General features: G+C 47.8%; 1 long non-coding RNA gene across 1 annotated transcript in view; it reads right to left on the reverse strand.

The window, feature by feature from the left end:
• LOC137532088 (uncharacterized) overlaps positions 1–5,627 on the reverse strand; it is a 58,259-nt gene extending 52,632 nt beyond the window's left edge. The window contains exon 1 of the long non-coding RNA XR_011023849.1: positions 5,577–5,627. This is a non-coding gene — a long non-coding RNA (uncharacterized lncRNA). The remainder of the gene's footprint in view (positions 1–5,576) is intronic.
• Between the last annotated feature and the right edge of the window lie 20,346 nt (positions 5,628–25,973).

Below are 25,973 nucleotides of genomic sequence, written 5' to 3' on the forward strand. Positions count from 1 at the left end.
GTTTTGTGCCTTGCAATATCTAATAATGCAAAGATTCCTGCACGTGCTTTCGCTTAACCTATTTTGGTTCTTGGACGTAGAAACTACGTCCAGGAACCATGCGCGCTACCGCGCGCTCCCGCGGCCGGTCGCGCGCGTGAATGCGCGCTCCCGGTCCGCGGTTCGTTAGCCAGGCAATCAGTGAATCGGGCTATGTTGCCCGATCACTGATTGCTCTCCCCCGCTGAAAAAGCGACAGCTTCTCTCGGAAGCTGTGCTTTTTCTGGCTGTTCCCTCCCCGATGCGTCACTCTAAGCGTGTGTTACGCTTAGAGTGACGTCATGTAAACAAACTCATGGCCGCCATCTTGTGGCCAAAAAGTAATACTAAAACTCAAAGTAAAAATAAATACAAATTAACACACATTTACATTATAAATCTATTGTTTACCTCCCACCCTCCCAAAACTACCCAAATAAAATGTTTACTATAAAAAAAAAAACATTACAATAAAAAAAAAAAAACATGTAAATATTTACCTAAGGGTCTAAACTTTTTAAATATTAATGTAAAGATGAAATATTTCTATATTTTTTTTATTTTAAACTTGTAAATAGTGATAGATGCAAAATGGAAAAAATGCACCTTTATTTCCAAATAAAATATTGTCGCCATACATTGTGATAGGGACATAATTTTAACGGTGTAATAACCGGGACATATGGGCAAATACAATACGTGAGTTTTAATTATGGAGGTATGTATTATTTTAAAACTATAATGGCTGAAAACTTAGAAATAATGAATTTTTCCATTTTTTCTTATTCTTCCTGTTAAAATGCATTTACAGTAAAGTGGCTCTTAGCAAAATGTACCCCCCAAAGAAAGCCTAATTGGTGGCAGAAAAAACAAGATATAGATCAGTTCATTGTGATAAGTAGTGATAAAGTTATAGGCTAATGAATGGGAGGTGAACATTTCTCACGTGAAAATGATGGAACGCGAATGGGTTAAATGTATCAGGAGGCTCTGGACTGGAACACAATTTTGAGAACAGCCAAATTCATTCACGACCGGGGAAGATGGTAAGGGAGCCTTCGGCCTGCATGGGGCCGGAGGAAGCCCAAGGTTTTGAGTAGTAGTCAATGCAAATTAGGAAGTACAGTCACCTACTATTTACCCAAATCTTAGTCTAAGGGCCAGCGCACACCAAAAACCTCTAGCAGATCCACAAAACGCTAGAGATTTTTGAAGCAGATTTTCAGAGCGATTCCTAGGCATGTTTAGAGAGGTTTTCTTAACATGCCTAGCGTTTTTTTTAGTATTTTTGTGTAGCAGATTACAAATATTGTTACAGTAAAAGCTGTTACTGAACAGCTTCTGTAACAAAAACGCCTGGAAAACCGCTCTGATCTAGCGTTTCTCAGAGCGGGTTTCCACTTTCCTATACTTTATATTGAGGCAGAAACGCCTCAGAAATCTCAATAATGCTGCAGCCCCCGAGTTTGCATTTGTGGAAAAAACGAGCCGCTCTGGTGTGCACCAGCCCATTGAAATACATGACCCAAGCAGTTTTCAAACAGCTAGTGTTTTTAAAAACGCTCAAGAACCGCTCTGGTGTGCATCAGCCCTAAAATGGAATTTATGCCACAGACTGGCACTGATAATGTGTAACATGTCTCTAATAAAAAAAAAAATTAAAAGAGAGAGAGAGAGTACGGTATGCCCCTTTCATTTCACAATAGGCAAAAATCCCACAGCGCTCTTCTGCAGGAATGTACAGACATTTTCCAGGACTCACAGATGTGAGATACAAAGGGCACTCTTGGTGGAAAATGTAAGATGTAAATTCTTCGCTAGATGAATTTGACGCAGTGACATGGATCATAAATATATAAGTCTGGGGTGAGGGGTGGGGTTTGACGGGACTGACAATTCCAATTTGCAGATCAGTTTTCAACTTTATTAGTTACTAACACTTTTATGAATCAACCCCAATAGCTTTGTCATCCCAGAGTCTCTTTGAAGGCACAGTGTTGGGCGAACACCTGGATGTTCGGGTTCGGGAACGTTCGCCGAACATGGCCGCGATGTTCGGCATGTTCGGGCCGAACCCCGAACTCCCCGAACATCCCGCTTTTGGGGGCCCTATGGGGTTGCAGGCATAAGGGGGGAGCATGCCCCGATCGCGGGGGGGGGGGGTCGGAAATTTCCCCCACCCCCTCCGCTAGCGCTCCTCCCTCTGCCCGCTTCCCCATACAAAAGTTTAAGAAAAGTAAAATAGTACCGGTGGTGAAGTGAGTGAGGAGGAGGAGTCCGGAGAGTGACGCGTTGAGGGAGGCCGGGCAGCGGGCGGTTCAGCGGTAGTACCCTTGTGGTACTTCCGCCCTTTCTTTGACCTCACGTCCTCTGCATACGAGGGTACGCGTCACGCGTACCCTCGTATGCGTCATCACGCAGAGGACGTGAGGTCAGAGAAAGGGCGGAAGTACCACAAGGGTACTACCGCTGAACCGCCCGCTGCCCGGCCTCCCTCAACGCGTCACTCTCCGGACTCCTCCTCCTCACTCACTTCACAGTGCCACTGCCAGCCACTACCACCGGTACTATTTTACTTTCCTTAAACTTTTGTATGGGGAAGCGGGCAGAGGGGGGAGCGCTAGCGGAGGGGGTGGGGGGAATTTCCGACCCCCCTCCGCGATCTAGGCTTGCTCCCCCCTTATGCCTGCGACCCCATAGGGGGGCCGTATTCGGCCGAACAGGGCCCTGTTCGGCCAGGCATTGAGCCGTTCGGGCGAACCCGAACAGTTTGGCCGAACACCACCAGGTGTTCGGCCGAACTCGAACATCACCCGAACAGGGTGATGTTCTGCAGAACCCGAACAGTGGCGAACATTGTTCGCCCAACACTAGGCACAGTGTGTGATAATCTGCTTTGCAAAGGTGATGCTTCAGTTATTATTCATCTGAACTGCAGTTCATGGTAACTTCTCCTCCAACCAGTGTAAGCAAAGCAGCTCCATCTATGACATGAGGACAGTCCTGGATTTACCGTAAGGCACTGTAGGCACACGCCTACAAGCGCATGATAATGGAAAGGCGGCCCACTCCCCTCCCCTCGTGCCTCCCTTCCTCTTTCACTATGCAATGTCCCAAACAGAGTGTAAATGAGAGGTTACTCATCCGGTTCTCGACATTCCACTGATGAGATCTCCCTTCAGTCTGGGGCACCCTCTAGCTACCTAAATGTGTGGGCACCTCTACCTACTTAATACTGAGGATTGCTCTGGCTACCTAATGCTAAGGGGCACCTGTAGCTACCTAGGATGGGCAAGTGAACTAAAAAGGTGCCAGGACATCTGTGCCTGTAGGCTCCTGTGAGGTAAATCTAGGCCTGCATAATAAGGAACCTTCTGTGACAATGGCCTATTCATTAGCAATGTCATTAGAATGTGGATCTTTGCTTATCCGGTAGGGATTCTGTTCTCAGGCCTTCTCTTTCCCCTCTGTGTGCTCAGCCCAGATTCTGGCTGTGGAAGGCCTTGGAAGGTCTCCACTGGTTCCTGGCCAAGACTCAGATTTATAGCTAGGCCTGTGTGTGTCTGTTCTGTAAAGGGGCCAATGTTTGGCTTCGTTATCATTGCCAGAGAGGGAGCCAGAGTTGGAAGAGATGTTCACACTGCAGTGGGCTCTGCAATACCAGATAGATGGGTTTACTCAACAATGTTCTACATTCGCACCTTCTGCCTTATTCACAATTGTTCTCTTTCTGCAAAGTCAAAGATAAATCAGCTTTCCAGGAATCATTTTAGGCTGCACTGAACATTTCTAGCATAAAACAGGCCAGATTCAAGCAGTTGTCATAGTAGGACACAACCACATTACTTATAGAGTTGAACTTTTTAAAAGTTTGGAATTATTTTTCTATTCATTTTACTTATACAGACACATGACTGAGCCAACAGTTCCCTGTTGTCTAGTGACCCCCCTCCCTCCCCTATACATTTCCCTGTTGTCTTGTTACCCCCCTTACAGTTCCCTGGTGTCTATGGCTTACCCCCTCCCTTCCCCATAAGGCTTCCCTGGTGATCTAAAGCTTCATCCCAATATAGTTTCCTTGGTGGTCTGGAGTGGACCAGACACAATGAACAGTGAGGAAACCACTGATAGTTCTGGGTCCAGATGTGGCCTGCAGTCCAGAATTTGACCTGCATGCGCTAACCTAACCTGACCTACACTATAGCCAAGTTTCAGCTATACCGTAGCAAACATATACTATAAAGAAGCCGAAAATTGACTCTTGGCTGTTGTATAGGTGAGCACCTGAGCACTATCCCTACATCCTCCTTCACTCCAGTTGGCTTGCATGACCTCCTGAGGTTTCACCCGAGATCCATCTGCATCGCTATTTCCTGCCAACATCTGAAAATCAATGTCATGAGAACAGGGGGCGGGGCAAAGGAGACCGACGACACTGGACAGGGAGAGGGAGGAATGTCCCAGCCAGACAAGTGAATTGACACCACCCTCACGCACCATGTTACACACAGCATTGCATCTGGAGGCACTTATAGCCCGTAGGCCTCCAGGAGAACTACAGCAGGCCCTTAGGATGTTGGAGTGGAGTGGGGCTGTGGCCGGGTCTCATGAACATATAACCTGCCTAAGGGCCTGAGGCAGCTGCTGCCTTGTGGAAGATCTGTCCATTAAAGGGAAGGTTCAAGCAAAATAAAAAAATGAGTTTTACTTACCTGGGGCTTCTACCAGCCCCATGCAGCCATCCTGTGCTCTCGTAGTCAATCACTGCTGCTCCAGTCCCCCGCTGGCAGCTTGCCGACCTCGGAGGTCGGCGGGCCGCATTGCGTACATTTTTACACATTCCCGCTAGTGCAGGAACATTAACACATACATTTTTACGCATTACTGGTTCAATGTATGTGTTAATGTTCCTGCACTAGCGGGAATGCGTAAAAATGTACGCAATGCGGCCCGCCGACCTCTGAGGTCAGCAAGCTGCCAGCGGGGGACTGGAGCAGCAGTGAGTGACTACGAGGGCACAGGATGGCTGCATGGGGCTGGTAGAAGCCCCAGGTAAGTGAAACTCATTTTTTTTATTTTGCTTGGACCTTCCCTTTAAGCTGTCATCAATATAATACAACATGCATATCGGGTCACATTAATTTCATTTAAAGAAAAACTGAAGTGAGAAGAATATGGGGGCTGCCATGTTTATGTCTTTTTAAACAACACCAGTTGCCTGGCAGTCCTGATGATCTATTTGGCTGCAGTAGGGTCTGAATAACACCAGAAACAAGCAGGCAACTAATCTTATCAGATCTGACAATAATGTTGGAAACATCTGATCTGCTGCATGCTTGTTCAGAATCGAATCGAATCACGATCGGACATGTTGGATTAAATTGGATCGTAAATAGAATCGTAATCGAATCGTACAAAGAATCCTATTGTGTAGATGGGGCTTAAAAGGCAGAAGATCAGCAGGACAGCCAGGCAACTGGTATTGCTTAAAAGATACCAGATGAGAAAGCATATAAACTGAACCTGTACTGGGTAGCGGGGGATAATCAAATACGCACCTCGCCTCCCGTTCCCCTCCATCCCCCGCCACTCTTCTCTGCTCCTTCCTGTTGTCCTGGGCGACTTTGCCAACTCCAAACCGGACATAATGCACCGTGCATGCACAGTATGTCCGTTCTGATCCCCTGTGGCCGCGTAGTGATGTCACAGGACAGGAGCAAGCTCGCTCCTGCATCCCGGCGTCATCGCTGAATGGAGACGCGGGGGGACGAGCATACTCCTGTCCTGTGATGTCACTTGGCGCAGGCAGTAGGAAGTAGACGTTTTCTTTCCCCTACAAAGCAACATGGTTGACAGAATGCAAACTGTCAGGACCTTGATCCTGACCAGGGCCGGTTCTCTCATGAAGCAAGGTGAAACATTTGCATCAGTCGCAGAGATTACAGGGGCAGCATATTTGTACTGTGTTTACACTTACAGCATGCATTCAGAGTAGGAGGAGAAGTGAGAGGAGAGCGAGGTGATGAAGTCATCATTGGGAAAAAGCAGCTTGTTGTGCTGTGTGAGGAGTCTGGCAGTGAGTGAAGAAGGGGCCGGCAGGAGAGCAGCAGTGCTTTATTTGACTTGCACAGGAGAAGGGAGAATGTGGCACTGCTGTCCTGACTGAGGAGGAATGGAGTGGCCAAGGGTGAGCAGTTTGTTTGTCACAGGCTCAAAGCCAGCCAGTGAGCTATCCTATTGAGCTGCAGTATGTAATGTGAGAACATTAAATAAAGCAGAGTAAATAAGCAAGTGTTGTGCAATCATACCAAAATGGGAGGGGGGGCATCCTCACAAGTTTGCCTCAGGCAGCAAAAGATCTAGAACTGGCCCTGGTCCTGACATCACACAGTGGGAGGGGTTTCACCACAATATCAGCCATATAGACTTCCCCCTGATGATCTATTCAAGAAAAAGTAAATAGTTCTCATGGGAAAGAGGGTATCTGCTACTGATTGGGATGTAGTTCAATCCTGGGTTACGGTTGCTCTTTAACTCTGATGACAACTAGGCAAGGTATAAAAATGAAAATTACTTTCACGTGACTGAATATTTTAGTGAAATGGTTGTTACTACTTATTGAGCAGACAGGAAAGTTACTGATAAAAAGACAATGCCTAGTAAATAGACGTGTGAGCAGCATGTGTCGGTGACATGACTTTCCTCCTTCGCAGAGGTCCTGGCTGATCCCAGCTGTCTGCGGCCTCTCAGGATAATCAGTTTTCTCGGGAATGAGAAGACGTGGCATTGTGTACCGCCACAGTCAGCACAATCAGCGCCATTATCTGAACGCCGGGTAATTTACCAGCTGTAGGATGAGAAGTCTGGAACTTCTGTATCCTCTCTGCGGCTCAATATTCATAGGAGTGACATCAGCACTTTCTGATGACTTCAATTCAAGAGGTCCCCAAACTTAGATTTCACCTTTCTGGAAAACAAAACTTTCTGAAATAAAACAGCAGGTTGAAAATACACAGATGGCCAGATCGCCACTGCTGCAGAAATGACTGCTTGTTCAGGATATAACGACACTTTTGGATTGTTGTAGTTCTTTTTCAAAAGAAAAGACTATTTACCATATTTTTCAAACTATAAGACGCACTTTTTCGACCTGACTGTCTCAACGGCAGTACCAGGCTGGTCATTGGGGCCAATCGCAGCACTTCCTCAGTAGCAGGGAGTGCTGTGATTGGCCCCAATGACGAGCCTGGTCCTGCCGTTGAGACCACCGGGTCCAGTAAGAAGAGTGAGCTGTGAGCAGCTATGATTGGCCGGCTGGGACAGCGCTCCCCGCCTGATTCCTAGATGTGGCTGTGCTATCCCTGAAGATATCGTACTTCACCAGTTGCAGCATATGTACACTATGAAGAACGGGGAACAGCAGGCCAGAGGGGACAAGGGGATGGGGGCCAGCGCCCCAGGGGACAGGTGGAAGGATGGTGGAGAGGGCGGTGGAGGACAGGGGACAGCCCGCCGGAGGGGACAGGAGGATGGGGCCAGCCCGCCAGAGGGGACAAGTAGAAGGACTTTGCAACAGAGGACAGGGACAGCAGGCTGGGGTAAGACGGGACAGCGCGGTGGAGGAGACAGGAGAATGCAGGACAGGGGAAAAGGACACAGATACTGGATGACAGCAGGAGGACAGAGGACACACAGGGGCAGAGGATGCAGGATGACACAGGGACAGACGACACAGGGACAGGACACAGATGACAAAGGGGGACAGAGGATACAGGATGACACAGGGGGACAGATGACACAGAAACAGGACACAGGATGACAAAGGGGGACAGAGGATACAGGATGGCAGGGGGACAGATGACACAGAAACAGGACACAGGATGACAAAGGGGACGGGGACAGAGGATACAGGATGACACAGGAGGACAGATGACACAGAAACAGGACACAGGATGACAAAGGGGGACAGGGGGGCAGAGGATACATGATGACACAGGGGTCCAAACAAGTATCCAGGAGCACACACACCTGGCTTCAAAGTTTCAATGAGGCGTGCCCAGATCCTGACCCTTGTACCTGAGGGTCCACAAACTGCCAACTCCAAAAGATAGGCACCGCACTCCAATGTATTTCAAGCTCTTATACTTTTATTGCATGAGTAAAGTGACAAGGCAGCGACAGCCCACTGAAATACATTGGAGTGCGGTGCCTATCTTTTGGAGTTGGCATGATGACACAGAGGGACAGATGACACAGGATGACAAAGGGGGACATAGGATACAGAATGACACAGGGGGACAGAAGACACAGACACAGAATAAGGACACAGGATGACAAAGGAGGACAGGGGACAGAGGATACAGGATGACACAGGGGGGCGGGGGGGACAGAGGATGCAGGATGACACAGGGGGACAGAGGATGCAGGAGGATACAGGGGGACAGAGGATGCAGGATGACACAGGGGTCAGAGGATACAGGATGACACAGGGGAACAGATGACACAGAAACAGGACACAGGATGACAAAGGGGGGCAGAGGGCACAGGAGGAAATGGTACACAAGAGGTACAAGGAAGGCAAAAGGGGGACTATAATTGCAGGGAAGGTCCATAGGAGGCTCCTGGACTATGGACACGCCAGGTTTAGTATAATTGTTTTTTTCCTTTATCTTTGCCCTCTAAACCTAGGTGTGTCTTATAGTCTGAGAAATACGGTATATTTATATATTTATATTCATATTTTCTTCTAGAAACAACACTGGGTCACAGCTCCCAATTGTCCCTCTTTCGAAGGGAAAGTCCCTTTTTGGAAGCCAATCCTCCTGTCCCTCTTTCTTCCTCATTCAACCCTCTTTCAGGACTGATGTGCGTATTTATGTAAATATGTGTATCTTTCTACTGAAAAATGAGTTTAATTGGCTTCAAACTTTATTCTAGTCCTTTCAATTGATACAGTATATTTCTTAAATTAAAATGTTAATATGAAGAAAATCTAGTGCTGATAGAAAGGACCAGTGTAGTTTTGATTAAAAAAATACCAGTCTATATATTTTGCTTTTACATTTTGTAATGGTATTTGTAGCTAGGGGTGTGGTGGGGGTGTGATTAGAGGCGTGTCAGTGGGCATGTCTTGAACTAAGTAAAATTATTTAAAATAAATACATGATGCACCTGCAAATGAATATTACATATTTACCTCGCAGTCAGTTCCTCTCAGAAGCCCATCATTTTCTCCTTACAGTGATTCCTTCCATTTCTTACAATAATATCAGTTACTGTCTGTTATAACTGAAAGGACAACTGATGTGCAAGATAATATCCATGTTTCCCTATGGTCAAGTGGGTGATATAACAGTTTAACAGTGTGCTGACCCGGGAAGGTGTTATTAGGTACTAGCCAACCCGCGTCGTAGCATACGCCGCATCTTCTATCTATCTAATAGCGTACGTGCCTCAACCTTGAGGCTGCATTTCCACTTGTGCGGTGCGAATCACCGCGGTAAAAATTTGCATGCGGAATTCGCATGGATGACGATGTATGCGAATTTAACCATGGCAGTGCTGGTGTGCTTTTCCATTGTATCTATGCGAATTCGCATGAAAATTCGCATACCCAAACCTCATGCGAATTTCCTATTAAATACATTGTATGCGATTCGCATAGCGGCATGCGATATGCGAATTCTGATGGCTCTGCCGTGCAGATTTTTTCTGCACAGAAAAACGCAAAGGAATCCTGACAAGTGGAAACAGTCCCATTCACTTGTATTGCTATGCGAATTTGCATGCGAAAAACGCATGCGAATTCGCGATAGTGGAAATGGGCCATGAAGCAAGAAGAAGTAGGCTTTCCATGAGAAAATGTATGCGTGCTCAAACACCAAGTTTAACCCTAGCAAGTCTGGCTTTGCAAATCCGGCCTAATTGGCTATTCATGAGGCAATGCTCATGCAAATATGCATTTGCTTTCGCATGCCAAACTATGCAGGGTCCAAAAACCAATACCGCAAAGTGATCGCCCTGCGGGAATTAGTTCATGCTACATTAGCACTATCCAGGAGCGCCACAGGGAGGCTTCCCAATGCCCCCATACAACCGGGGGGACCACGGGGTCCCAGGCTCTCTCACTGCCTGGGAACTACAGTGGTACCCCTAGAGTGGGAGGGCGCGCAGCCGACCCCCCCCCCCCAAGTGTGGTCAGCGCCGGGGAGAGCCGTCCGCACCCACCTCCCAATATTAAAAAACAGGCACTTACCTTAACGTACATTGCGTTCTGCTACATGAACATTAACTTGGGGGCACCACATTAGAAAGGAGTGAAGCATGGGTCACCCCAAGCTTTAGAGCTCAGGGCTGGCTCACATACAACACTCCAGGGGGGGCGGGAGGACAGGCGCAGACAACTCACTCCAGGGCTCACACCACCAGAGCAAGCCATCCACCACCTGCCTCCAAAGGATACAACTGCAAAAAATGCTTTCCATGAGAAAAATTATGCGTGCTCAAACACCAAGTTTAACCCTAGCAAGTCCAGCTTTCCAAATCTGGCCTAATTGGCTATTCATCATGAGGCAATGCTCATGCAAATATGCATTTGCTTTCGCATGCCAAACTATGCAGGGTCAAAAAACCAATACCGCAAAGCGGTCACCCTGCGGGAATTAGTTCATGCTACATTAGCACTATCCAGGAGCGCCACGGGGAGGATTCCCAATGCCCCCTTTTTATACAACCGGGGAGACCGCGCTGCCTGGGAACCAAAGCGGCACCCCGGAGGGGGAGGCTGGGTGGCACAGCCTACCCCCCCAAGCGTGGCCAGCGCCGGGGAGAGCCGTCCGCACCCACCTCCTAATATTAAAAACAGCCACTTACCTTAACGTCCATTGCGTTCTGCTACATGCGCATTAATTTTCTCATAGAAAGCATTTTGTGCAGTTTGTGTCCTTAGGAGGCAGGTGGTGGATGGCTTGCTCTGGTGGTGTGAACCCTGGAGTGAGTTGTCTGCACCTGTCCTCCCCCCCCCCCCCCCCCTCTGGAGTGCTACGTATTTCCGCGTAGTCATAGTCCCGCTATGCGAAGCTTTGCCCGCTACGCGTAGTTGACCTATGTATTGCGAAGTCAACTACGCGTGCGGTAACTGCGTCTATATGGGTCATTGCGCATGCGCAGAAATATCATTGCCCTTCTATACGTGTACAATTCTGCATTGTAAGGTGATATGTACGCATATATTAGTTCAACCAGGCGCATAGTTAGCGGATTATTGCAGACATTTTTCCGCATAACAGCATAAGCGTCCGCATCAACTACGCTTCGCACTACGCGAAGCTTCCGTATTTTAACGCGTAGTCTACGAAATGCAAACGTAGCAAAGTTACTGGTTTCGTAGCCGTAGTTTGCGAAGCGTATTCGCGGAAAACTACGCGTAGTTCCAGCGTAGCGAAGTTGGCTGACTACGACCATCCCTGGAAATGAAGTAGTTTGCCTTCCAGCGATTGCTGGCGGCCGAATTACGGTGTTTTAAAAGTAACTTCAGCTCCGTCTTCTGACGGCCCTGAAGTTACTCGCTGAGTGCTGCTATAGTCGTAATTCCTATTACGTTCTATGGTGGCGCCGGCTACGCCCAAAGCTCCTGCGCCGTATTTGACGTCATCGGTCAGGACCATGGCCATAACACCACACTGTGGGAGGGGTTTCACCTCAATATTAGCCACACAAACCCCCCCTTCCAATGGTCTATTCGAGAATTTGTGCAATCTCTTATTTTCGTGATTTTGCTTGAAATGGCCAAATTCCAACATGCTCAGAACTGTTCCGATTCCGATATCTCATCCCTACTTTTCGGGCTGTATTTCACCTATAATTGTTCATGTGCCTTTTTGAAGAATACTTATTTGTCTAGCGCAGTGGGAGCAGTCTACTCTTTAACAAATAATAATAATAAAAACAATAATAATTGTCACTTTGAACTTTTCATCTAAGCAATAAAAGTATCATCTTAGCTTTACATATTTACGCTATTATGATACCTAATAAACCTGGGGCTGCCATCCCTCCTAACACAACAGCAGACATTATTTCTATGCACCGAAACTTAACCACTTCAGGACTCAGCCTTTACCCCCCCCCCCCCCCCCCCCCCTTAAGGACCAGCGCTGATTTAGAAGATCAAACAACAGGCAGAGCGACCAGATCGCCACCTTTTTTCCCCACTAGGGGGATGATGTGCTGGGGGGGGGGGGGGGGGGGGGGGTCTGATCGCTCCTGCCTGCGTTTGGCTGGCGGGGGGGGGGGGGGGCACCTCAAAGCCCCCTCCACCGCAGGATTCCCCCTCTCCCTCTCCTCCCTGCCCCGGAGATCCGAGGCTGCACAGGAACAGATCTGTCCTGTGCAGCCTCTAACAGGCTCCTGTCTGTCATGTGACAGCGATCCTCGGCCGCTGATTGGCCGGGGATCGCTGATCTAGTACAACGCTGCTACTGTTAGCAGCATTGTAAAAATGTAAACAAAGCGGATTATTTCCGCTTGTGTTTACATTTAGCCTGCGAGGCGCGATCGGCGGCCCGCAGGCTATTCACGGAGCCCCCCGCCGTGAATTGATAGGAAGCAGCCGCTCGCGCGAGCGGCTGTTTCCTGCTTAATTAGCCTGCAGCCGGTGACGCAGATCTGCGTCGCTGGTCCTGCAGCTGCCACTTTGCCGACGCGCGTTATGAGTGCGCGGTCGGCAAGTGGTTAAAGGAACACTATCAATACCCAGTTGAGAATTAGGCTGCTTTCACAGTGGGACGTTACAGGCGCACGTTAGAGCAGCCTGTAACGCAGCCCAACTCACAGCAATGAAAAATCTATGCGCTGTTCACAGTGCCCATGTTGCGTTACATTGTAACGCAAGACAACGTACTGCATGCAGTACTTTATACGCAGCTAAGCCGCGTTAGACTGCTTGCACATGCTCAGTAATGTTGGGGAGGAGGGGAGAGCGGCCAGGCACATGGCTAATTAATATTCACTGCACTTTGTGACGTGTGCAGTGTTTACTTCCTGGATCGGCCGCTCTGTGCGGCGATTGGCTGGCGGGACCACGTGATGCCGCATGCGTCCAAGAGTACGCATCACGGCATCACGGACGCCAGAGTGAGCTGCACAACGCGGCTCGCTCTGACGTCCACATCCAACACCACCAGGCGTTGCGTTAGGGGCACATTATGCGACCATAACGTCCCCTAAAACGCAGCGTCCTGGTGGGAAAGTAGCCTTAAGGTAAATAGAGGCGCCAGTAGGATAAAATAGACTAACAACTTAAAAAATTGCTATGGGGGCAGTGGTGGACTTACCTCCTAGAAGCAGACACAAGGACTGTCACTTTATAATACAGTAGAACATTTATTGACATACTCCAAAAACAAGTCGCAACGCGTTTTGCAGGTTTAACCCCGCAGGCAATAAGCACTAAGCGCCTCTGTAACCCACCTTCCTCAGGACCCAGATGCTGGCAGCCATTCTCCTTTCTGTGTTCAAAAGCTCTACACCCCCTAGTGAGAACGCCTCATGACAACAGCCAATGATCTCACTATAGGTTTACAGAGCCACCCGGAGGACGGAGGAAGAACTGCAGCGTTGGATCCCAGGAAGGTGAGTAAATGCTGTCCAGCTGCACATCTCTCTGCGGTGTAATTTTTTCTGATTTTAGCCTTTAAAAGCATGCCAACCACTTTTAGACCCCCAACATCTGGAAATAATCAACCCGCCAGAAAGGTTAAACCAAGTTACTCTCAATCCGAGGATTTACTGTAGTTGGATTTTGTCAAGATGTAAATAAACTCTCTGATTGCCACCAGAGAAAGATAAAAACTTTTCGATAGCAGAAAGTTGAACTTTGGCGTGATCCGTAACGGTTAGCGCAGCGTGGCGGAGAGGGACGTTTTATTATGCAACGCTCCCCGCTGCAGCCACTCTTGCAGAAATATTCAAAGCCAAAGAGAACGGACTTTGTTCTGCGCTACAAATTGGGCACCGCGGGGGGCTAATTACTCATCTTCGCCGTCCCCAGACATCCCCTCAAGTCGCATAAACGGCGTGGAACCGTCACATTCATAAGAAAGTGAGAGATAAGGCAGGCAGAGTGCAGCACAGCGCCCGCGGGGCGGCTCGGCGCGTTTCCCTCATCACCGCGTTCGATGGAAGCACGGAAGGGGTCCGAGCTTAAAACGTTTTCTTTGAAATTAATGGAGGATTTTTTTGTTCCTTATGTCTCCGCACCTCACCTGGCAGAACAGAAGTAATATAATCAATTGGGACGGAGCGTGAAATATCAGCCTTTGGGGCCGCCATTAAGGAGGACGCCTGGCGGAATGAGAGCCGTGCGCAATCTGTCATCGGCCATGCAAATAAACTGTGCTAGAGAAAGAGAACATTTTCCATTAGCAAACTTCAGGAAACAGCTGGTTGCCATTGTGGATGGCGGAAACCGATCTGCAGATAAAACGCCCGTAATGATAAACTATCTGCGGCATGCAAACTCCAAACTCAGTTTCACTTTGCTGGAATTGCAGGAGTGCGCCCCCTTGTGAGGTGTAAGTGTAAAGCAAGCAGAGAGGCCAGCTTTGGCAGGGGAACACAATGAGCCCGGCAAGGGTGCTGTCCAGGAGGAAAGTCAAAAATCCTGACCTGCAGAGTTGCCCCTCCTATAGCAAGACCACAGATTCCTGACCTGCAGATTTACCCCCAGGGCCGGATTTGTACTTTTCACCGCCCAAGGCCCACTATCACCAGCTGCCCCCTAAACCCCCCCCCCCCCCCCACACACACACACACACACACCATGGCAGGGATTAGATTGTAGGCTCCTCTGAGGACAGTTAATGATGGCAGGGATTAGATTGTAGGCTCCTCGGCACATTCGGGGAGTGACAGGCAGCTGACAAGTGCCGTTCGCTGCCCCTTCATCCCCCGGCCCCGAGTGCCAGATCAGACTGTTGGTAGTCACCCAGTGCTATATGCAAACTCTGTGTAGCGGGATGAATGTTTGGCAGACTAACTGCTACTGCTGCCCACAGCCCGCCCCTTGCTTTCCTGGTGCCTTTGGGGCCTTGCCTGAAATCTGGCCATGCTTACTTCTCCTATGGGAAGACTGCAGAGTCCTGACCTGCAGAGTTACCCCTCCCATAGGAAGAGTGCAGAGTCCTGCCCTGCAGAGTTACCCCTCCTGTAGGAAGACCAAAGAATCCTTACCTGCAGAGTTACCTCTCCTATAGGAAGACAGCAGAGTCCTGACCTGCAGAGTTACCTCTCCTATAGGAAGACCACAGAGTCCTGACCTGCAGAGTTATCCCTCCTATAGGAATAGTGCAGAGTCCTGACCTGCAGAGTTACCTCTCCTACAGGAAGACTACAAAGCCCTGACCTGCAGAGTTACCCCTCCTATAGGAAGATTACAGAGTCCCGACCTGCAGAGTTACCCCTCCTATATGAAGACCGCAGAGTCCTGACCTGCAGAGTTACCCCTCCCATGGTAAGACCACAGAGTCCTGACCTGCAGAGTTACCCCTCCCATAGGAAGACCGCACCGTCCTGACCTGCAGAGTTACCCCTCCCATAGGAAGACCGCAGAGTCCTGACCAGCAGAGTTACCCCTTCTATAGGAAGACCGCAGAGTCCTGACCTGCAGAGTTACCCCTCCCATAGAAAGACACAACACAGTCCTGACCTGCAGAGTTACCCCTCCCACAGGAAGACCACAGAGTCCTGACCTGCAGAGTTACCCCTCCTATAGGAAGATCGCAGAGTCCTGACCTGCAGAGTTACCCCTCCCATAGAAAGACACAACACAGTCCTGACCTGCAGAGTTACCCCTCCCACAGGAAGACCACAGAGTCCTGACCTGCAGAGTTACCCCTCCTATAGGAAGACCGCAGAGTCCTGACCTGCAGAGTTACCCCTCCCATAGGAAGACCGCACAGTCCTGACCTGCAGTTACCCCTCCCATAGGAAGACCGCAGAGTCCTGACCAGCAGAGTTACCCCTTCTATAGGAAGACCGCAGAGTCCTGACCTGCAGAGTTACCCCTCCCATAGAAAGACACAACACAGTCCTGACCTGCAGAGTTACCCCTCCCACAGGAAGACCACAGAGTCCTGACCTGCAGAGTTACCCCTCCTATAGGAAGACAGCAGAGTCCTGACCTGCAGAGTTACCTCTCCTATATGAGGACCGCAGAGTCCTGACCTGCAGAGTTACCCCTCCTATAGGAAGACTGCAGAGTCCTGACCAGCAGAGTTACCCCTCCTATAGGAAGATTACAGAGTCCTGACCTGCAGAGTTACCCCTCCTATAGGAAGACCGCAGAGTCCTGACCAGCAGAGTTACCCCTCCTATAAGAAGATTACAGAGTCCTGACCTGCAGAGTTACCCCTCCTATAGGAAGACCGCAGAGTCCTGACCTGCAGAGTTACCCCTCCTATAGGAAGATTACAGAGTCCTGACCTGCAGATATACTTATCTAATAGGAATACTTCAGCTGAGCAGCACAATTAATGTACATTAATTTTTTCAAAACTACAATGCCTTTTTGAAAAAAAAAAATATTTGCGGTTCGTGCAAACTTTTTTTGCAATTTACTAAACAAAAATCAGTGGTTGTAATTTTGCAAAACATGCTAAATACGAATGAGAAAAGAAGAATACAGAGGCACCAAAGGTAAAAAATAATAATAAAATAACTAAAAGCGCTTTAAAAAGAGGTAGACCTACCTTATAATTATTAGTCACAGGAATAAAAATGTTTTTTTTTTTTCTAATTCAAAAAAAGAAGAAGAAAGGATACTCAAATTTACAAAAGGATTATGCAAAATAAATTCAATTTCAAAACTCAGATTTTTTTGAGTAGTTTTGTATGTTAATGTATGTAAATTTTATGCAAAATTTAACGTAAGTGAAATTAGAAAATTACGAACATCACTAAATACCAGTTGCCTGGCAGTCCTGCTGATCTCTTTGGCTTCAGTAATATCTAAATCACACACCTAAAACAAGCATGCAGCTAATGCAGTCACACTTTAGCCAAACGTGATTTTTCTGCTTTTTCTGAGTCTATGGCTCTAAGTACTAGGCCTGGAACTCACTAGGAATTGCTGCAGCGCTTTAAAATCACCGCAGAGCTGTATGCATCGATTTCTAGGGCAATTGCGATTGTGATTCCCTGGTGCTTGGAAGCGCTGTGCAGTAAACTGTACAGCGTTTCCGATTTGCGATTCTTAGACATAGGATAGACAGGACCAGTGTTGCTATTTTTCTTATGAAATCTTTATGGTATTTATGACTAGGGGTGTGATTAGGGGTGTGGCATGGGTGTGGCTGAACCCTGCTGGCGGTCTATTAAAAACCGCCAGGGGGCAGCGCTGCCGTTTTTTTTGATTTTTATTTTTTTTAAAAGATCATGTAGCGAGCCTAGGGCTCGCTACCTGATAGCCACTGCTCAGCGGCATCCCAACAGCCCCTCCGATCGCCTCCGGCGATAGGCGATCAGGAAATCCCGTTCAAAGAACGGGATTTACTGGAGGGCTTCCCCGTCGCCATGGCGACGGGGCGGGATGACGTCACCGACGTCATGGATGTCGTGATGTCTAAGGGAGTCCCGATCCACCCCTTAGCGCTGCCTGGCGCTGATAGGCCAGGCAGCGCAGGGGTCTGGGGGGGGCCTCTGCTGCGATGCGGATAGCGGCGAATCGGCGCTGGGCGGCGGCGATCGGTGTGCTGACGCAGCTAGCAAAGTGCTAGCTGCGTTCAGCAAAAAAAAAATTACGCAAATCGGCCCAGCAGGGCCTGAGAAAACCTCCTGCGTGGCTTACCCCGAACTACGTTCGGGGTTACCGCCAGGAAAGTTAAGTGTCCCTCGTTCTCATCTCAAAAAGTTGGGAGGTATGCCCTTGGGTACTGGGTGCCATGTGGATGATGCGAGCAGGTACAAGGTGCCATGAGGCAGCAAAGTGCAAATGCTGGGTGCAAGAGGCCAGGAAGCCTGCGCATACATGGGCGTAGGGCCCGCGGTTGCAGGGGTCGCCGTGGCGACCGAGCCCGCCTCCTAAAGAGGCGGGGGAGGGGCCCGGGGGCCTGGACCCCCCAGGTGTTGAAACTGGCTCCCGGAGGCAGAGCAGGATTCTGCAGCGGAGCAGCCAGTTTCTCCCGGAGGCAGAGCAGGGCTACGGCAAGATGGCTGCCGAAGCCCTGCACTAGAGACTATTTGTGTCTCCAGTACAGGGCTTCGGGCGCCATCTTGCCGTAGCCCTGCACTCTGCCTGTCAGCGAGGGAGAAACTGGCTGCTCCGCTGCAGGATCGTCGCTGAGGAGCTGCAGGAGGGAGGCTGGTTGCACTTCGGGGAGCTCATGTCAGAGGCTGGCCAGGTGAGTGAATTTTTTTTATTTGTACAGGTTTATTTTCTGGTGACTGACTGCCCCCACATAACGATTATTTTCTGGTGACTGTCCCCACATAACAATTATTTTCTGGTGACTGCCCCCACATAACGATTATTATCTGGTGACTGCTCCCACATAACGATTATTTTCTGGTGACTGCCCCCACATAACGATTATTTTCTGGTGACTGTCCCCACATAACGATTATTTTCTGGTGACTGTCCCCACATAACGATTATTTTCTGGTGACTGTCCCCACATAACGATTATTTTCTGGTGACTGTCCCCACATAACGATTATTTTCTGGTGACTGCCCCCACATAACGATTATTTTCTGGTGACTGCCCCCACATAACGATTCCTTTCTGGTGACTGCCCCCACATAACGATTATTTTCTGGTGACTGTCCCCACATAACGATTATTTTCTGATGACTGCCCCCACATAACGATTATTTTCTGGTGACTGCCCCCACATAGCGATTATTATCTGGTGACTGCTCCCCACATAGCGATTATTATCTGGTGACTGCTCCCCACATAGCGATTATTATCTGGTGACTGCTCCCCACATAACAATTATTTTCTGGTGACTGTCCCCACATAACGATTATTTTCTGGTGGCTGTCCCCACATAACGATTATTTTCTGGTGACTGCCCTCACATAACGATTATTTTCTGGTGACTGTCCCCACATAACGATTATTTTCTGGTGACTGTCCCCACATAACGATTCTTTTCTGGTGACTGCCCACACATAACGATTATTTTCTGGTGAATGCCCCCACATTGCGTTTATTATCTGGTGACTGCTCCCACATAACGATTATTTTCTGGTGACTGCCCCCACATAACGATTATTTTCTGGTGACTGTCCCCACATAACGATTAGTTTCTGGTGACTGTCCCCACATAACGATTATTTTCTGGTGACTGCCCCCACATAACGATTATTTTCTGGTGACTGCTCCCCACATAACGATTATTATCTGGTGACTGCTCCCCACATAGCGATTATTTTCTGGTGACTGCCCCCACATAACGATTATTTTCTGGTGACTGCCCCCACATAACGATTCTTTTCTGGTGACTGCCCCCACATAACGATTATTTTCTGGTGACTGTCCCCACATAACGATTATTTTCTGGTGACTGTCCCCACATAACGATTATTTTCTGGTGACTGTCCCCACATAACGATTATTTTCTGGTGACTGCCCTCACATAACGATTATTTTCTGGTGACTACCCCCACATAACGATTATTTTCTGGTGACTGCCCCCACATAACGATTCTTTTCTGGTGACTGTCCCCACATAACGATTCTTTTCTGGTGACTGCCCCCACATAACGATTATTTTCTGGTGACTGCTCCCCACATAACGATTATTATCTGGTGACTGCTCCCCACATAGCGATTATTATCTGGTGACTGCTCCCCACATAACGATTATTTTCTGGTGACTGTCCCCACATAACGATTATTTTCTGGTGACTGCCCCCACATAACGATTATTTTCTGGTGACTGTCCCCACATAACGATTATTTTCTGGTGACTGCCCCCACATAACGATTATTTTCTGGTGACTGCCCACACATAGCGATTATTATCTGGTGACTGCTCCCCACATAGCGATTATTATCTGGTGACTGCTCCCCACATAGCGATTATTATCTGGTGACTGCTCCCCACATAACGATGATTTTCTGGTGACTGTCCCCACATAACGATTATTTTCTGGTGACTGTCCCCACATAACGATTATTTTCTGGTGACTGCCCTCACATAACGATTATTTTCTGGTGACTGCCCCCACATAACGATTATTTTCTGGTGACTGCCCCCACATTGCGTTTATTTTCTGGTGAATTCCCCCACATTGCGTTTATTTTCTGGTGAAAGCTCCCACATTGCGTTTATTTTCTGGTGAATTCTCCCACATTGCGTTTATTTTCTGGTGAATGCTGCGCACATAACGATTATTTTCTGGTGACTGCTCCCCATATTGCGATTATTTTCTGGTGAATGCTCTCACATTGCGATTATTTTCTGGTGAATGCTGCGCACATAACGATTATTTTCTGGTGGTGAATGCTGCGCACATAACAATTTTCTGATGAATGCTGCGCACATAACAATTATTTTCTGGTGAATGCTGCGCACATAATTATTATCTGTTGAATGCTGCGCACATAACTATTATTTTCTGGTGAATGCTGCGCACATAATAGTTATTATCGGGTGAATGCTGCGCACATAACGATTATTTTCCTTCAGACTGGCATCTTGCTACTAATTGCCCTATTTCCTCTGGGTGCTGCGTATGTTTTCAAATTGAACGTGGCAGCCATGCTGCTGGAAAGCGGAATTGATATAGCCATGCCATGCACAGCTATGGGGATTTGGATATGTGTGTGCTTCGGGTGTTGCGAGGGGGTGGGGCTGTTGTTGCCAGCAGGGGGGCACATCCAGATTCCGCATCGGGGCACAGAGGTTTCTAGCTGCTACGCCACTGTGCGCATACGCAGAGAGGACCCACAGGCTTCCTGTTCCGGGGCACAGCATGACGTTATGTCAGAGTCGCCGATCCTATGAAATGGATAGCGGCCAGCCCGGGAGCAGGAACTCTTACTTAAGGGGCCTGTAAGAAGACCCTGGCCGCCCATGAGACAGGGTGAGGCAGGTTCCTCAGGCGGCGCCTGCCTACCCATAGGTGGGATGGGGGGAGGGCGCTGAGCTGGAGGGGATAGCAGCCAGGAAGGGGGAGCAGCGGGCACAGCAGTGGGGAGGAGGGTCAGACCTCCCACACCTGGGGCTCCCCCGTCTGCGCTCTTCCCACCGCCATGTCACTTCCTGCAATGCCGCCCACTGTACTTCCGCAGTACAGTTGACGGCATTGCAGGAAGTGATGCGGCGCCGGAACGCAGCACTGTAACGGAAGCAGGAAGGTGAGTCATAGCTTGCCTGATGGCCCGATCGCTGCTGATTTAAATGCGGAGCAAAAAGCTGGAGGAATGGGGGAGCCCCAGGTGAGGGGGGGGGGGGTCCGACGCCCCTCCCCAGTGCTGTGCCCGCTCCTCCCCCTTCCTGGCTGCTACCCCTCCAGCTCGGCAGCCACCCACGGGCAATCGTGCACCGCCTGAGGAACCTGCCTCACCCTGCCTCATGGGCGGCCCAGGGCTGGCTCCCAGCCTCTTAGGTAAGCGCTCCTGCTCCTGGGCTGGCCGCTCAAAGTGTTTTTGAGAGTACCTTTTCGCCTACTTTTTGGTATTTTTTCAATTGCCTTGTGCTGAAAAGTTATTTTAAAAAGAATAATTGTCCTAGGAGAAAATTCAGGATAAAAAAGAATTGCATATGGGCCCTGGGGATATAATTTATGAGAATATTAAAAAAAAAATCAGAATAAATATTTAAAAAGTGCTTTTTCCCAAATGTGATGAAGTCTGGGCATGGGACAAATCTTTTTTTCAAAAAAAGTTCTTGTTTTCGTTAAGTGAAAATGTAAAGTTTAACGCAAAAATGACTTTGGTGGTAAACCGAGATCTTCCCAAATCCTGATTAGGCTTTATTTTTCTCATATAAAACATTAATATCCTCACAAGACCTCTTACATAGAGATGAAACAGCTTCACACAGATCTGGGGAATCATTTTCAGGTTTCCAGTGATGCCGGGAAATTCACTGGTGGCCAATGAGGCAGGCTTGCATTCTGCTATTTGTTTTCTGTAAATATTTTATTTACATTTTTATTAGTATATATTTTTAATAGACTCCAGGCAGGTCTGGAATATCCACCTCTACCTAATACATTTGTTTTATCTCTTTTAAAAAGGAACTATAGTGAAAATAATGCTATAAATACATTTTTAAAGATTTTTTTATTATTATTATTATTTTTTTAGAATATTAATTTATAAATTATTTAGTCAGTGTTTGCCCATTGTACAATCTTTCCTCACCCTGATTTACATTCTAAAATGTATCACAAGTGGTGACATCTTTATCAGGATATCAGTTGACCTAAGCGGAATGTTTGGTTACTGAGAGTTCCGAAGCCAGTGGAAAATATAACTGGTCCCCCAGATTGCTCTGGGTGGAGAATTCCACATATGTAAACAGCCTAGGCTAAGCTGCACTGGAAGGCAGGGCAGGATTTAGGCCAAGGCCACCTAGGCCATGGCCTAGGGCACCACAGGAGCAAGGGCACCAAAGCAGCAGACTAAACTGGTGCAGCATTTGCAAGCTTGCAAATGTTGCAATGCAGGGAGGTCAGGCGAGCATCTGACTGTGGTACTCCGCTGCTAGCCGCCTGTGCAGCAGCCACCTTGCTCTCTGTGTGCATTTGCATTGTGGCCGGCGGCTATGGACTTGGACAACATTGGAGACGGAGAGGAAAGGGAAGCTTCTGCACTGGAGACGAGTGGAGAAATGAGTGACACGGATGGCTGCTGCGGTGTGAAGGTAAGCTGGCTATCTATACTGAAAGGGGGTGGAAAAAGAAGGGATTAAGGGAGTCATCAGGCTGCCTATACTAGTGGAGGGAAGGGAGGGTTCTTTACAGTAAGAGTGATTAAGATGTGGAATGCATTGCCACAGGAAGTCGTTATGGCAAACTCTATACCTGCATTTAAAGGGGGCTTAGATGCTTTCCTTGCGTTGAAAGACATCCATGGCTACAATTACTAGGTTATGCCTAATGATGTTGATCCAGGGATTTTATCTGATTGCCATCTGGAGTCGGGAAGGAATTTTTCCCTTTAGGGGCTAATTGGACCATGCCTTGTAAGGGTTTTTTCGCCTTCCTCTGGATCAACAGGGATATGTGAGGGAGCAGGCTGGTGTTGTACTTTGTTCTCTGGTTGAACTCGATGGACGTATGTCTTTTTTCAACCAAAATAACTATGTTACTATGTTACTATGAGGAGAGGTCATCTGGCTACCTATACTGGGGGTAAAAGGGGGAGGGGTCATCGGGCTACCTTTACTGGGGGGGGAGGGGGTCGTCAGGCTACCTATACTGGAGGGAAGGGGGGAAGGGTCATTTTGCTACCTATATTGAAGGGGGGTGGCTAGGGTTTGGTATAGAGTTTAAGATAGAGTTTGGTAATGAAATCAGCAATGGTTCTTACATTAACATGTGCGTTAATGTAATACAGCACGTGCAAAGTTTAACGTGCTTCGCTTTATGTACTGTATACAGTAATTCATGCATGATCTACATTTCGTTTGCGTGATCTGCAGTGACTTCACGTGATAATGATACTTAGCACATGATAATGATACTTAGCACGTGATAATGATACTTAGCACGTGATATCACGTGCAAAGCGGCTTATCACTGTTGTGCTAAGTGTTAGCATACTTTAGTGAATCGAGTCTACTGTTATTAAGTTACATTAGTTATGTTAATTAAAATAGATAGGCAACATAATTTCTTACCCACCCTTTAAAAGAACAGGCAAATGTTTGTGATTCATGGGGGCTGCCATCTTTGTCATGGGGGCAGCCATCTTTTTGGTTGAAAGGAGGTGACAGGGAGCATGAGACACAGTTCCAACTGTCCTGTTTCCTGATTACCCCTCTCAGCTGCGCATGTTAGGCTTCAAATCTCAAATTCAAAATTTAAAAAACAAACGTTTGCACCAAAACCGCAGAATGAGAACAACAACATTAGAAATCCCATCATGCTTTGCACAGCATCAGGGGAAAATGCCTGGGCAGTTTTCTTCTGTGCAGCTAAAAATGAGGCTTGGGTAAGAAAAACAAAGTTCTGATGCTGTGAAACTGATAAAGAAACACAAAGCCTTTTCAGTGCTGCTGAGCAGATTTTTAGTCTGGAGGTTCACTTTAAACACTTGTGTCTGTTGTCTATATGCTGCCTTTTATTTCCACCTCAGTAACATATTTACGGTGATCTAGTCTGTAGGGGAGAAGCTGGGGAGGGCTGGGGGCAGGGCCAGTTCAGATATCCCTCCAGTGAGGCAGTGTGTTGGATTTTTGGTCCAATGTGGATGCCGTGGATGAAGTTTCCTTGCGGCCGTGGCGTTCTCATGCTCTGTGTGCGCTCTGCTCCTGCGGGAACACTTGGCAGAGATGTCTAACAGCACAGCAGCACTTTGTTCAACATCACTGAAAGCTGCTCTGAGAATTTTGGAGAACCCGCAAAAACGGGAGGAGGGGAGGGGGGAGTCAGATGCGACTTGCAGGCAGAAATTGCTTTAGAAAAAAAATCAGACTTAAAGAGGAACCCCAGTGAAAATAATGTAATAAAAAGTGCTTAATTTTTACAGTAATTATGTATAAATGATTTAGTCAGTGTTTGCCCATTTTAAAAGCTTTCCTCTCCCTGATTTACATTCTGACATTTATCACATGGCGCCAGGAATTACGTAGTCACATAAGATCTTATCCCCTGATGACGGCGTGAGGCCGAAACTAGTCGGGAAGAGAGCGGGCCATGCATCTGTGATCGCATTGTTGCTGAGTACCACAAGGGTGGGAAGCGATTGAGCCGCGGAGGGTCCTAACTGGTGTAGGACCCTCATGATGTGAGTGTTTATTTTATTTTTACATCTCCAATAAAGTCTTGTCTGTTGTACATCCACTGAGAGCATTCTCTCCTTTTTGATCCTCTGGGTTGCTGGGAGCACGCAGCACAGTACCCAAAACACAGGAGGAATCTCTGGAGGTGGATTGAAATCTTTATGGTGACTACGTAATTCCTGGCGCTGTGACTGAACTTGTGATCTATCTGTGGAGGAGAAGGGGTCCTACCCTCAACACGGCTGCATAGGTTGCTGTCCAAAAAAAAGAATAAGGAAGAGGATTGAGTATATATCCTTGTGGGGCGCCTCTATTTGTTACAAGATTTATCACATGGCGACATCTTTACTGCTGGTAGGTGGTGTCTGTGGAAGGAGATGCTGCTTGCTTTTTGGGCAATTGGAAAAGGTGGTGAACAGCTATTTCCCACAATGCATTGAGGTTCACAGGCAGGAAACTGTACATCACACTGTGGGAGGGGTTTCACCACATTATCAGCCATACAGAGGCCCCCGGTTGATCCATTTCAGAAAAGGAAACAATTTCTCATGTGAAAGGGGGTATCAGTTGAGTGGGAATGGGATGAAGTTTAATTCTTAGTTACGGTTTCTGTTTAAGCTTGAGCTGAGGCATGAGAACCTCGGAGCAAGACGAATGACGTGTCACATGACCAGGGATAAAGAACGTCGCGGGAATAAGCTCTAGGATTAACACGCCATGCCAGAGCTTCTGAACGTGATGAAAAATCAATATTCTACTTACAAATAAAATACTATAATAGTATGATAGATTAGGGATGCTCATTCGAGTTTCACAGAGTTGAAATTTCCGCATTTTCGATTGGAAATCGGCATTTCTGATCGGATCTCCGTGGAAATACCGCATTACCGCAACTCTGTTATTTTAGCCAAAGCTTCTAATTATGATTAAAATCAAAATTCCACTTAAAAATAAAATACTATAATAGTTTGATAGATTAGGGATGTTCATTCAAA

Source organism: Hyperolius riggenbachi, chromosome 9 (genome assembly GCF_040937935.1).
Source record: "Hyperolius riggenbachi isolate aHypRig1 chromosome 9, aHypRig1.pri, whole genome shotgun sequence".
NCBI classification, from domain to species: domain Eukaryota; kingdom Metazoa; phylum Chordata; class Amphibia; order Anura; family Hyperoliidae; genus Hyperolius; species Hyperolius riggenbachi.